The following is a 12068-nucleotide window of genomic DNA, read 5'->3' on the forward strand; positions in this document are numbered from 1 at the left end:
ATGAAGCTCTCCAAAGGACTTAGGGCATGTGCACATCGAATTAGGAAGCACCCCAACTCCTGGGGTCCTGGCCTTCGCTGTCTTTTGTTTTCCCTCCACAACCCCTCTGCAGCTCTGCCCACCACCAGGACATGCCCCTCTCCCCCTGCAATTTCAAGCATTGTGAAACAGCCGAGGAGAGCCAAGCTGAGAAGAGCCCAAGCTGGTCCTAACGGCTTCTCAAGTCAGTTCGCCTGTTTTCCCTGTCAGAGCTGGATCCAGACTCCCAGCTTCTCTCTCTTCTTTGGAAGGAAACCCATGTATTATGGATGAAGGCTATTTCTTATTCAACAGCCAAGAATCACTCTTGGATCAAGATCTGTTCCCTTCCTGCACCCCCAGATATCAAAGCCTGTCTGAGAGTTCTCTTTTCTTGGCATGAAACTCTGAAGGACCAGCTAGATAGGAATCCTGCAGGGACATGAAACATAGCCAGGCACATATGTGGGGACATACTTGGTGTCCCTTCTTTTTATTTTTTCTACTTATCCATTCATCCATCCACACATCCATCCATTCATTCATTCAGAGTATGTGTACATGGATGTGTGTGTGTGTGTGTGATCATCAGTGATGGCCTTCCTCAGTTATTCTTCATTGTATTTGTTGAGGCAAGGCCTCTCCCAGAACCCAGAGATCACCAATTCCGACAAACTATCCAGTCACAGAACCCCAGGGATCCTTCTGTCTCTACCTCTCTCAGCACTGGGATTACAGGCATGCCCAGCTTTTTATATGGGTTCTGGGGAGGCTAACTCAGTCTTCACGCTTGCAAGGAAGGCTCCTCACAAATGGAGCCATTTCCCCAGCCCCTGGGAACTAATGATTTAAAGCTTGCTTTCCACTTCTTTGAGGAAACAGCACACGGTGGATGGTGCTAGTGGATGAGAGGGCCCAGGGGACCGAGGGGCCCAGGCTTAGGAGCTGGTGCTTCCAGTCAGGATTTGGCAGATCTGGGCCATGGCCAAGGCTGCAGGGATCACACAGGTAAATCTGGGGACAAGGAGTGGATCCCCTTCATGGAACTGGGATGCCTGGTCAAGGAAATGAAGATCAAGTCCCTGAAGGAGATCTACCTGTTCTCCCTACCCATTCAGGAGAGCGAGATCATTGACATTTTCCTGGGTGCATCTCTAAAGGATGAGGTTCTAAAGAGTCTGTCAGAGTTGGGTTGGCCAGTGAACCAGGTTCAAGGCTCTTGTCAAACTATAAGGCTATTGGGGACTCCAAAGGTCACGTTGGTCTTGATGTTAGGTGCTCCAAGGAGGTGTCCAATGCCATCCGAGGGGCCACCATCTTGACCAAGCTTCCCATAGTTCCTGTCTAGAGAGGCTACTGTGGGACAAGACTAGCAAGCCTCACACTATTCTGTGCATGGTGACAGGCCATGTGGCTCTGTTTCACTGCATCTCATCCCTGCCCCCAGAGACACTGTCATCAGCTCTGCCCCTGTGCCCAAGGAGCTCCTGAAGATGGCCGGTATAGATGACTGCCACACATCAGCCAGGGGCTGCACTGCCACCCTGGACAACTTGCCAAGACCACCTTTGATGCCACCTCCAAGACCTGCAGCTACCTGACCCCTGACCTCTGGAAAGAGACTGTGTTCACCAAGTCTCCTTATCAGGAATCCACGAACAATCTTTTTTAAAAATCCACACCAGAATCTCTGTTCAGAGAACCCAGGCTCCAGCTGTGGCTCCCATGTAAGGGTTTTTACACAAATGAATTAATTAACTGAGGCTGGTTTTAAAAAGTTTGTCTCCTAGCCTTGTTTGTGGAAACATGAAGACAGGAAAGCAGATGCCAATGGCTGCACAGCAAACTCTCCCTGGCTATGGTAAAGTCTGACAATTGCAATCTTGTTGATTGGCAAGCACTGAGCATCAACCATGCTAAGATGCTGCGCCGTGTCTTCTGAATGTGGTCTGCTACCAACTCCCTGGTAGAGAGCTGACAAGACTGGCCCTACTCTATTAGAGAGGGAATTGATGCTCAGAGAGGTAAAGGGATTGTCCGAGGTCACACAGCTAGTGTGCACCAGAGTAGGAACTTGAAGCCAGAGTTCTTAACCAGCATCATTACTGCCTCTGTTAAAACGCCAATAGTAGCTAGACAGAAAAGCGTGTGAAATGCCATGCTGGCTCTTTATACCCTAACTCAGGAAGTTCCCACACACAGTATCTGGGGAATCCTTGTTGTCTGCATTGCCTCAGTTTGGATTTCCACTCTGTGAAGAGACACCATGACCAAGGTAACTCTTACAAAGGCAAACGTTTAATTAGGACTGGCTTGCAGATTCAGAGGTTTAACCCATTATCATCATAGTGGGAAGCATGGCGGCAGCATCCAGGAAGGCGTGAGCTGCTATTTCTATAACTTGATCCAAAGGCAGCGGGAGAATGTGTAACACACTGGGCATAGTTTGAGTATGGCAGACCTCAGAGCCCACCTCCACAGTGACGCACTTCCTTTAACAAGGCCACACCCACTCCGACGAGGCCACACCCCCTAGTAGTGCCACCGCCCCTGGGCCATGCATTCATTCACACATATGGGTCTGTGGGGCCCGTCCTATTCAAACCTCACATTGCATGAAACTGGGACTGTTTTCTTCATCAGATGAAAAGCTAACAAAATCAGAACATGGTGTTGATTAAACCTCCAGTACGTTACGGTCTCCTCATATTTCCCAACAGACATTCACTTGCATATCGCCACTCGTGGAATATACAATTCTCACAGCATTCCTGGCTGCTTGCTGTTCAATGGCACGGTTAAGGAGGCTGTTCCTGGGCAGGGGAAATGTAAAATTCTCACCTTGAGCTGAGAGGAGTCAGAGTTCAATCTACAGAACCTATGCTTACAATGAGAGCTCAGTATGTTGTGTACACCATCATGCCAGTACTGGGCAAGCAGAGGCTGAGAGGCTGAGGCAGGTAGAGGCAGGGGCAGAGGAAGGCTGGGGGAGGGGCAGGAACAGTCAGAAGATCAGGCAGAGAGAGGTGGATCTTGCTGGATGGCCAGCCTAGCTGAATCAGCTAGGTCAATGAGAGACTTCCAGGCCTTAAAAAAAAATCGCTGAAGAATGAGATTCAAGGTTGTTCTTAGCCTCCACAGCACACGCATACACACACCTGCACACTCACAAACATGTTCAAAGAGAAAGGGGGAGGTCTGTAATCTGGAGCTACGACTCAGTTGATAGACAGCTCGTCTAGGATGCACAGAGTCCCGGGTTCTATCCCCAGCACCACATAAACCGAACGTGGTGCAGACCTACAACCTCAGCACCGGAAGGTAGAGGCAAGAGGATCAGAAACTCAAACTTACTCTTGGAGACACAGTGAGGAACCAGTGTCTCAAAAAGAGATGGAGGGAGGAAAGGAAGGAAAGAAGGGAGGAGGGAGGGTAAGGGAGGGGGAGGGAAAGGGAGGGAGGGGGGAGGAAACAGGAGGGAGGGAGCAAGGGGAGGGAGGGAGGGAGAGGAAGGAAAGAGGGAGGGGGCAAAGGGAGGGAGGGAAGAGGGAGGGAGGAGGGGAAAGGAAGGATAAGGGAGGACAGAGGGAGCCCCTATCAGAGCACAACAGCCACTCCACCCCATTACTACCTACTGTGATGACAGACATACACGCTGTGACACTTCTGACATTCAGACCATCATATCAAATGTCATACAATCACGTCAGCTCCAATTGCATATGAAATGTCATCATTTTTTGATGTATATATGGCCCCAACACAGTGAAGCCTGTGGTCTTAGGTACAAACGTTATTTACTTAGCCATCACAGGGAGAGGCATACGGTATTACCATCTTATAGTTGAGGCAGCACCAGGGGACAGAGGAACCCGAGAGCTTTAGAACATAGCAGTAGATGTCAGGGAAACCTGGAGCAAACAAGGCCAAGGAAAGATTGAAGTGCCTGCGCCTTCAAATGAGGAATAAAGAAAGAGACAGCAGCCTTAAATCCAAGCAATAAATGAACCCTTGCTACTGAGGAATGAATGGAACTAGGAAATAGATCTTTCAGGGCTCAGGATGAATTACCCAGGCTCAGAACCCAGGGGTGGGGGTGGGTGGGCAGAATGTGACCGCAGAGGGCGTGTCCTGCCTGAACCGTCCCCCCTCTTCCGGGAGTCAGGCGTCGGACAGCAGCGCTCGGCAGCGCCCCCTGCAGGAAGGACCGCACACTTCCGCACAGTCGATCATCCTCGCGCATTCTCATTGACAGGTGACCAAGAACAAGCCTTCGACTGCGGGCGAAGCTTTCAGAAGCCCAGGCACTCCTGCACCACAATCACCCCGAAATGCAGGTTTCTCCTTTTCTGAGAGCTTCCATACCACATATCTGTATGTTATGATTTTTTTTTTTTTTTTTTTTTTTGGTTTTTTTGAGACAGGGTTTCTCTTTATAGCTCTGGCTGTCCTGGAGCTCACTTTGTAGACCAGGCTGGCCTCGAACTCAGAAATCCGCCTGCCTCTGCCTCCCGAGTGCTGGGATTAAAGGCGTGTGCCACCACGCCCGGCATGATTTTATTTTTTAATTTTTACATTTTTTTTTTAAGATTTATTTTATTAATATATGTAAGTACACTGTAGCTGTCTTCAGACACTCCAGAAGAGGGAGTCAGATCTTGTTGCGGATGGTTGTGAGCCACCATGTGGTTGCTGGGATTTGAACTCTGGACCTTTGGAAGAGCAGTCGGGTGCTCTTACCCACTGAGCCATCTCACCAGCCCCTAATTTTTACATTTTTATTTATGGCACGCACACACACTTTTGTGCGTGCCACAGCATTCATGTGGAAGTCAGAAGGGAATTTGGGGCAGTTGACTCTTCCACACATGGGTCCCAGGAACTGAACTCAGGCCATCAGGATTGGCAGCAAGCACCTTTACCCACTGTGGCATCTTGCCAACCCAGTATGCTTTACCTACTAATACTCCCCACAACCCCTGACAGGATACTCCATGGGCACAGGATCGTTGTTTGGTTTTGTTACTTGAGGTGGGGTCTCCTTATGTATCCCAGGTTAGTCTCAAACTCACAGTATCCCCCAGGCTGGCCTCAAACGCACCAACTTCCTGTCGTGCCTAAGTGCTTGGACCACAGGCACTCGGACATTCCCAGCTCCTGGCATGGATTTCTGTGGGACTTCATTCCCCAAATCAAGAATGATCTCTCAGGCGTGAAAACCGTGGTTAAATGTGTGAGCAAGAGAGCTAGTGAGTGAGCGAAGGAAGGAAGGTGCATCACTTCAGCTGCTGGTGCCCCATGAGAGAAAGCGTGCATGCTGGTCTCCTGCCCCTGGTTGGAATTGCCGCCTGAGAGTACTGGGTATGTGCTACACAGATAGTCGCCCCATCAAGCAGAGTAGCAGTGGGATGGCAAGTGCACGGCTTCCTGCCGCAAGGACTATTGATACCTGTCGTTGGAGAAATGGGGAGAAAGTGAACACAGCTAGCCCCAAGCCACAGGTCTCTGAGCCTGATACAAGACACTGGCCTGCAGTCCGAGGGGCAGCTGCGACTACCGACTGCCTGCCATGTGAGCCCAGAGGAGAGGGCACTGGGTTCTGCAGGGAGTGTATGGCAGGGTAAAGGACCCAAGCATGAGTCACATGGGTATGGGCAAGTGGGTGACGGTGTTCCCAGCAGAAGACAGAAACCAGACAAAGGCCTGGCAGGGTGAGTGGCCACCACCAGTCCAGGCACACGTTGTTGCTTTTCTCAGCGCTGAGACAAAATACCAGACAAAAGCAAGTCAAAGAAGGATTACAGTTTGAGGGCAGAGTCTGTGGTGGCTGCCGCAGGAACTCAAGGCAACCACATTATATCCAAAGTCCGGAAGAAAAGAGATGAAGGCTGGTCCCCGTAGGCTCCCATCCTCTCTTCTCTTTTTTTACCTTCAGTCCTCAGCTCAAAGTGCTGCCCACATACACAGTGAAGAGGTCTTCCTCCTCAGCCAAGCCTTTCTGGTATCACCTTCAGAGGCGCACCCACAGGTGTCTCCTAGATGGTTCCAAATCTAGAGAGACCCATCACAAGCCAGTGGCCTGTGGAATGGCTCACTTGGGGCTTGCGGGGGGGAGGTGAGGGACACCTGTAGGTAAGCATGGGCTTAGCTTCAGGAGGAAGGTTCTTGCTGGTTCTGGCAAAAGTTCTGTAGGCTCCTGGGGTTTGAGGACTGGGGTTTCTGGACCCCATGTCACCTCTCCATGCTTAGTTTGATAGGTCCCAGCCTAGACACCTACTCAAAGGCCCTGGGGTCACCATTTATCTCTCATGATGGAATGCTCCCACGGCCTCTTGTTTCCAAATCCATCCTTGTCAAACCATGACCTCATCTTCCCCTCAGGTGTGTGAAATCTGAGTGAGTGTTATGGCCCTCAGCAAACCGTTACCTTTCCAACCCTTGGCTCAACAACCATTCCCCTAAAATTCACAAAGAAAGTCTGCTGTTCACGGAGCAGTTTGAGTTCAAACCAGAACAAAAGCCCCAGGAACAACTTCTATTCAGCCCCCCCCCCTTTTTAAAAAAAACAAAATGGCTCTGGGGGATATCACGTGACTGCCATACCCAGAAGCATTTTTTTGTCCTTTGAAAAGTGTGCTTCTCAGTGCACATTCTGGGGGACAATTGTCCTGGTTCCTGAAGCCCACTCTAATTGTATGTAATTTTTATAAATACAGTAATTAGGACTTGCTAAGCCTTCTAATAGAACGGAATTGAACCTTTACGGGAAGCAAAGGCTTTGGGGGAAAGAGGAGGGTGCTTTGAATGTGTGGCCTTCACACCTCATTTCTAGAGATGAACGTCTAGAACCCCAGAGGCAGGAGCAGCAACCAGGCCCCCTGGTGGTCGCCAGGGCAAAAGCCATAAGCAGTTTGCCCTAAGCCGATGAATACAAACTTAGAGAAGAGAAGGTCGGAGTGGCAGCTGATGACTTAGAGCCTACAATACACCTTTTGGAGGATTTAGGTGCTCAACGTATAAAGTTTAAAAATTTTACACACACAAAATATGTATTTTCTGGCCAGGCAAGGTGGTAGGCTAGGTAGTTGCGCCCAGCACTAGAGAGTCAAATGCAGCCAGGTCTTTATGAGTTCGAGGCCATCCTGGTCTATATAGTGAGTTCCAGGGCTACACAACTAGACAAATAATTTTTTTTGTGAACCACTCAGAGGAGTTTTACTCCCATCTGCTAACAGTGTGCTGGTATCATGTGACCGCAGCACTCCTGGACAACGCATGGGACCCCACTTAGCCGTAGCCCTGCCTCTTCTTTCTTGCCTGTCTTTTTGGTGACACTGCAGATGAGAACCTGGCACATCACGGAGCACCCTACCAGTCTATGGAGCTGCATCCACCCTCTTTCCCTCTCTGAAACAGGCTTTTTATCCAGGAGGCCCTGCTGTCTGGGCAGACAGGTATTCTCTACTGATTCTTTTTCCTAACAATAAAACAAGCCACACAAAGTATGATGAAAGGGAGCCCATAGTCTGCTACAGTTTCCAATCACTGAGAGGCAACATCCCTAAAAAAAGGCAGCGGGGAGGTGGGCTTTCTAACTATGGGTAAAATGATCAGGCTGCTTGCAGCAGGAAGGCATTCAAAGTAAGGTGCCAGGAGGCAGGGATGCAGCTCAATGGTAGAGGGCTCACTCAGCAAGCACCAGGCCCTGGGTTCTAGCCCCAGTACTGCAAATAGGTGGGAGGAGGGGCTGGAATGGAAATAATTCCTTAGACATCTATGTGAATAATTTCAAAAGAGTGAAGAAGGAACACTGGCCTCCGGGGACAGCAGACCTGCTTTTCATCTGTGGCTTCAAAGGAGCACAAAGGGCTCCGGGTAGGCTCCCGGGGTTCATAGCCAGGAACGATGGCCGGGCTTTCTCCTGGCTAACCAAAGTCCAGGCTTCAACCACAGCAGGGGGAGAAGTCTGCCCTGAAGCTTAGATCTTTTTCTTAAAATTAAACAACAACAACAGCAAAAACAAAAAACAAAAAACAAAACAAAACAAAACAAAAACCCAACCCTTCTGCTTCAGAACGGCTTCTATATATATGAACTGTTTCATTTAATTAAAAATACACTTAAAGCGAAAGCGTCCCACTAACGACTTTTGAGGCGACACCATCACAGAAATCAGAAGACAAGGGGGTTCCAATGGCTTTCCGAAGGGCGCAGCAGCCAAGCATTCAACTACACGCTGGAGGATAGCACACAGAAAACCCCCAACAGCCTGGATGCGGCAAAGATGTCACTGCACAATCTTTTCCATCTTTCCAGATAACTCTACTTACTTTCTTGGGGGCTCCAAATGAGGGCTCTGGGCCAGCAGCTCCTTGAAACTTGTTGGTTATGCACACCGTCTGGCCTCACAGAACCAAGAAAGGAGAAGCGCCAGGCCGACTCTGGCACTTAGCCGATTATTGGTCTCAAGAAATCAACTTTAGGACAGGGAGAGGGCTCAAACTGTGAAGTGCTTGGTGTCGCTTGTAATCCCAGCACTGGAAAGGCTGGGACAGGATGACATGCATCCTTCTCTAACTGGTTGGGTGCCTAGCCAATGAGAGATACTGTCTCAAAAAACAAGGCACTAGGGAGAGGTGGTTCAGTGGTTAAGAGCACTTCCTGCTCTTGCAGGGGACCTGGGTTTGGTTCCTAGCACATATTAGGGGGCTCAGAACCATTCTCTGACCTCCCAGGTACAATTCACACACACGGTGTGCATACATACACGCAGACAAAAGACTCATACACATAAATCTAAAAAATTTTAAGAAGAAGAAACACGGGCCGGGCGTGGTGGCGCACGCCTTTAATCCCAGCACTTGGGAGGCAGAGGCAGGCGGATTTCTGAGTTCGAGGCCAGCCTGGGCTACAGAGTGAGTTCCAGGACAGCCACGACTACACAGAGAAACCCTGTCTCAAAAAACCAAAAAAAAAAAAAAAAAAAAAAAAAAAGAAGAAGAAGAAGAAGAAGAAGAAACACGTGGAAAGCATCCGAGGGATGTCACCAAGATCGCCCGGCAGTCTCCATGTGTATGTGGTTGTGCGCATGCGCAGACCCATGCGCCTCCACCCACAAAGAAATCAGCTCCGGTCAGCTTTCTGGCTTCTACACTTTTCCATTACTTATTGAATGTGTATGTGTACATGTCTGCTACAGTGCATATGTGGTGTATATACATGTCTGCTGCAGTGCACATGTGATGTGGTATTGGGTACATGTCTGCTATACTGCATGTGTGTTGGGTACATGTCTGCTACAGTGCACATGTGGAGGTCAGAGGACAACTTGACCCTTCTCTCTTCTCTCATCCTACCTCGTGGGTTCTGGGCTTGAACTCAGGCTGTCAGGCTTGGCAGTGAGCGCCTTACCTCCTCCCTATATCAGGCGAGTCATCTCACAGCTCTGTCTGTTTTTAGGTGAAGCCAAGGTTCTGAGAGCTGTATTGGTTATGATCTCTACTCCTGAACTCTGATTTCTTCCCAGGAGTAAAGACAACCTAGAAATTACTTTCTTCTTCTATAGGAGAAGAACCAGCCATGTGTCTGGCTTTGCAGTCTTGATTCTTTCCTGGTTAGACCTATTTTGTTCTCCCAAATCCCTCTTCCAGCTGCCACAGTCAGCCGGTTCTGACATTAGTGGGTCATTCATGAATGGGAACAGGACCACTGACCACCGAGCGTGAGAGTTAGCCCTGTCAACTGGAGTGAGCGAAGAACATGCTTCTGGGTGAGTAGGAGGGTAGATTTGCTCACTTAACGAAGGTGGGGGTAACCCAGAATGTGGGTAACACCATCCCATAAGCTGCGGTTCCAGAGGAATAGGAGAAAGCCTGAGAGTATAGGGGGTCTCTCCCTCTCTCCCTCCCTCCTCCCCTCCCTCCTTCTCTCCCTTCCTTCCTCCCTCTCTCCCTCCTTCCCTCTGTCCCCCCTTCTTTCCCTCTCTCTCCCTCCTTTTCTCCCTCCCTCCTTTTCTCCCTCCCTCTTTCCCTCCTTCCCTCTTTCTTCCCTCTCTCCCTCCCTCTCTCTCTCCATCTCTCCTTCCCTCCTTCTCTTCCTCTCTCATTCTTTCCTTCCTTCCCTCCTTCCCTGCCTCTCTCCTTTCCTCTCTCCCTCCCTCCATTCCTTCCTCTCTCCCTCCTACCCTCTCTTTCTCTCTCCCTCCTTCCATTCCTTCCTCCTTCCCTTTTTCCCTCTCTCCCTCCCTCTCTCTCCATCTTTCCTTCCATGCTTCCCTCCCTCCTTCCCCCTTTCCCTCCTTCCCTCTCTCTTTCTCCCTCCCTCACCCTATGAGATGATCTACCTCACTGTACCATACCTAGGATGCCTCTGAAAACATGAGCAAAACAAATGCCCCTTAAATTGTTGTCTTCAGCTGTTCTGTTACAGCGATGAAAAAGAATGACTGTACATTCATATAAAAATTGTATGCACCAGTCAGAAAGCTGAGTCAGAAGGTTAACACATTAACACAAGCTTGAGACCAGCCAGAATCACACAGCAAAGCCCAACCAACAAAGTATTCGTTTTGTGAGGGGAAAAAGGAGTCTAGGGTCAGAATAAAGTCACTGGTTTCAGGACAGAAAGGGCCTTAGGAAACTTAAGTATTTGGAATTAGGCAGAGAGGTTGGAGAGGTGGCTCTGTAGTTAAGAACACACGGTCTGCTTTTCCAGAAGATCAGGGTTTGGTTCCCAGCACCCACATGGTGACTCACAAGTGTCTGTAACTCCAATTCTAGAGGATCGGGCGGCCTCTTCTGGCCTCCGTGGGTACTGCACGCATATGGCACACAAACCTACACACTCATATCTATAAGATAAATATAAATAAATATATTTTAAATTAAGGGCTAATAGTAGAGAGGCAGGCTGAGTCTATAATATGGTAGTATACAGCATCCACATAGCACACATAAGACCCTAAGTTCAACTCCAGTAACATGTATGTAAACACACACACACACACACACACACACACACACACACACACAACATATCTTGAACTGTTTGAAAATTAGACTTCAGTGGAAGTTGGGAGAACTGGTCCAGCCCCTTACCTGGGAAGCTCAGGAGAGCTGATGGGCTGATCACCTCATCTAATACCCAGGCCTAGATCCAGGGGCTTGAGTTGACCCACCCCAACATTTACCCCATCTATGATCTGCTAGAGCAGGTGAAGGGGCCAGCCCTTCCAGATCTAAAGCTGCAGGATCTCCATGACACAGGGCAACAACAAGATATCCAAGACGAGTTCCCGTGAGGGTCCAGTATTATTGATAGTTTAGCATAAGCCAGAGGCCGTGGACTGGATCATTGCATATTCATTGCAATAAACATTTGCAAGTAAAGATGTGTGGCCAAAAGGGTGTACTGTAGAACACTCTGTGAGGTGTGAACCATGGCCAAGGCAACTCTTATGAGGACAACATTTAATTGGGGCTGACTTACAGGTTCAGAGGTTCAGTCTATTTTCATCAAGGCAGGAGCATGGCAGCATCCAGGCAGGCATGGTGCAGGAGGAGCTGAGAGTTCTACATCTTCATCTGAAGGCCACTAGGAGAACACTGACTTCCAGGAAGCTAGAATGAGTGTCTTAAAGCCCACACCCACAGTGACACACCTACTCCAACAAGGCCACACCTACTCCAACAAGGCCACACCTACTCCAACAAGGCCACACCTCCTAATAATGCCACTCACTGGGCCTAGCAGTTACAAACCATCATACCAGTCAAAGTTGATGACACGTTTGACTAAGACAACTGGCAACCTGGTTAAATTAAGAAACACCTAGGGCATCTCTGTGAAGGCTTTTCCAGAAAGGATTAACTAAGGGCGTCTGAGATCCATTCTGACTGTGGGTGCTCCATCCTGTGGGCTTAGGTCTTGAGCTGAAGGAAAAGGGAAAAAGCCACCTGAGGCCTGTCATGAGGATGGCTCTTTACTGTCTCCTGACCCACCTAGATGTGACCAAGCAGCTCCTGCTGCCACAGCCACAGCCACTGCTCAGC

At 49.3% G+C, this 12068-nt stretch overlaps 1 pseudogene; it reads left to right on the forward strand.

The window, feature by feature from the left end:
- Positions 1-923: 923 nt before the first annotated feature.
- Positions 924-1749, forward strand: LOC147005724 (small ribosomal subunit protein uS5 pseudogene; annotated as a pseudogene).
- The last annotated feature ends 10319 nt before the right edge of the window (positions 1750-12068 follow it).

Source organism: Mus caroli, unplaced genomic scaffold (assembly GCF_978045245.1).
Source record: "Mus caroli unplaced genomic scaffold, Mus_caroli_1 scaffold_2, whole genome shotgun sequence".
Lineage (NCBI taxonomy): Eukaryota > Metazoa > Chordata > Mammalia > Rodentia > Muridae > Mus > Mus caroli.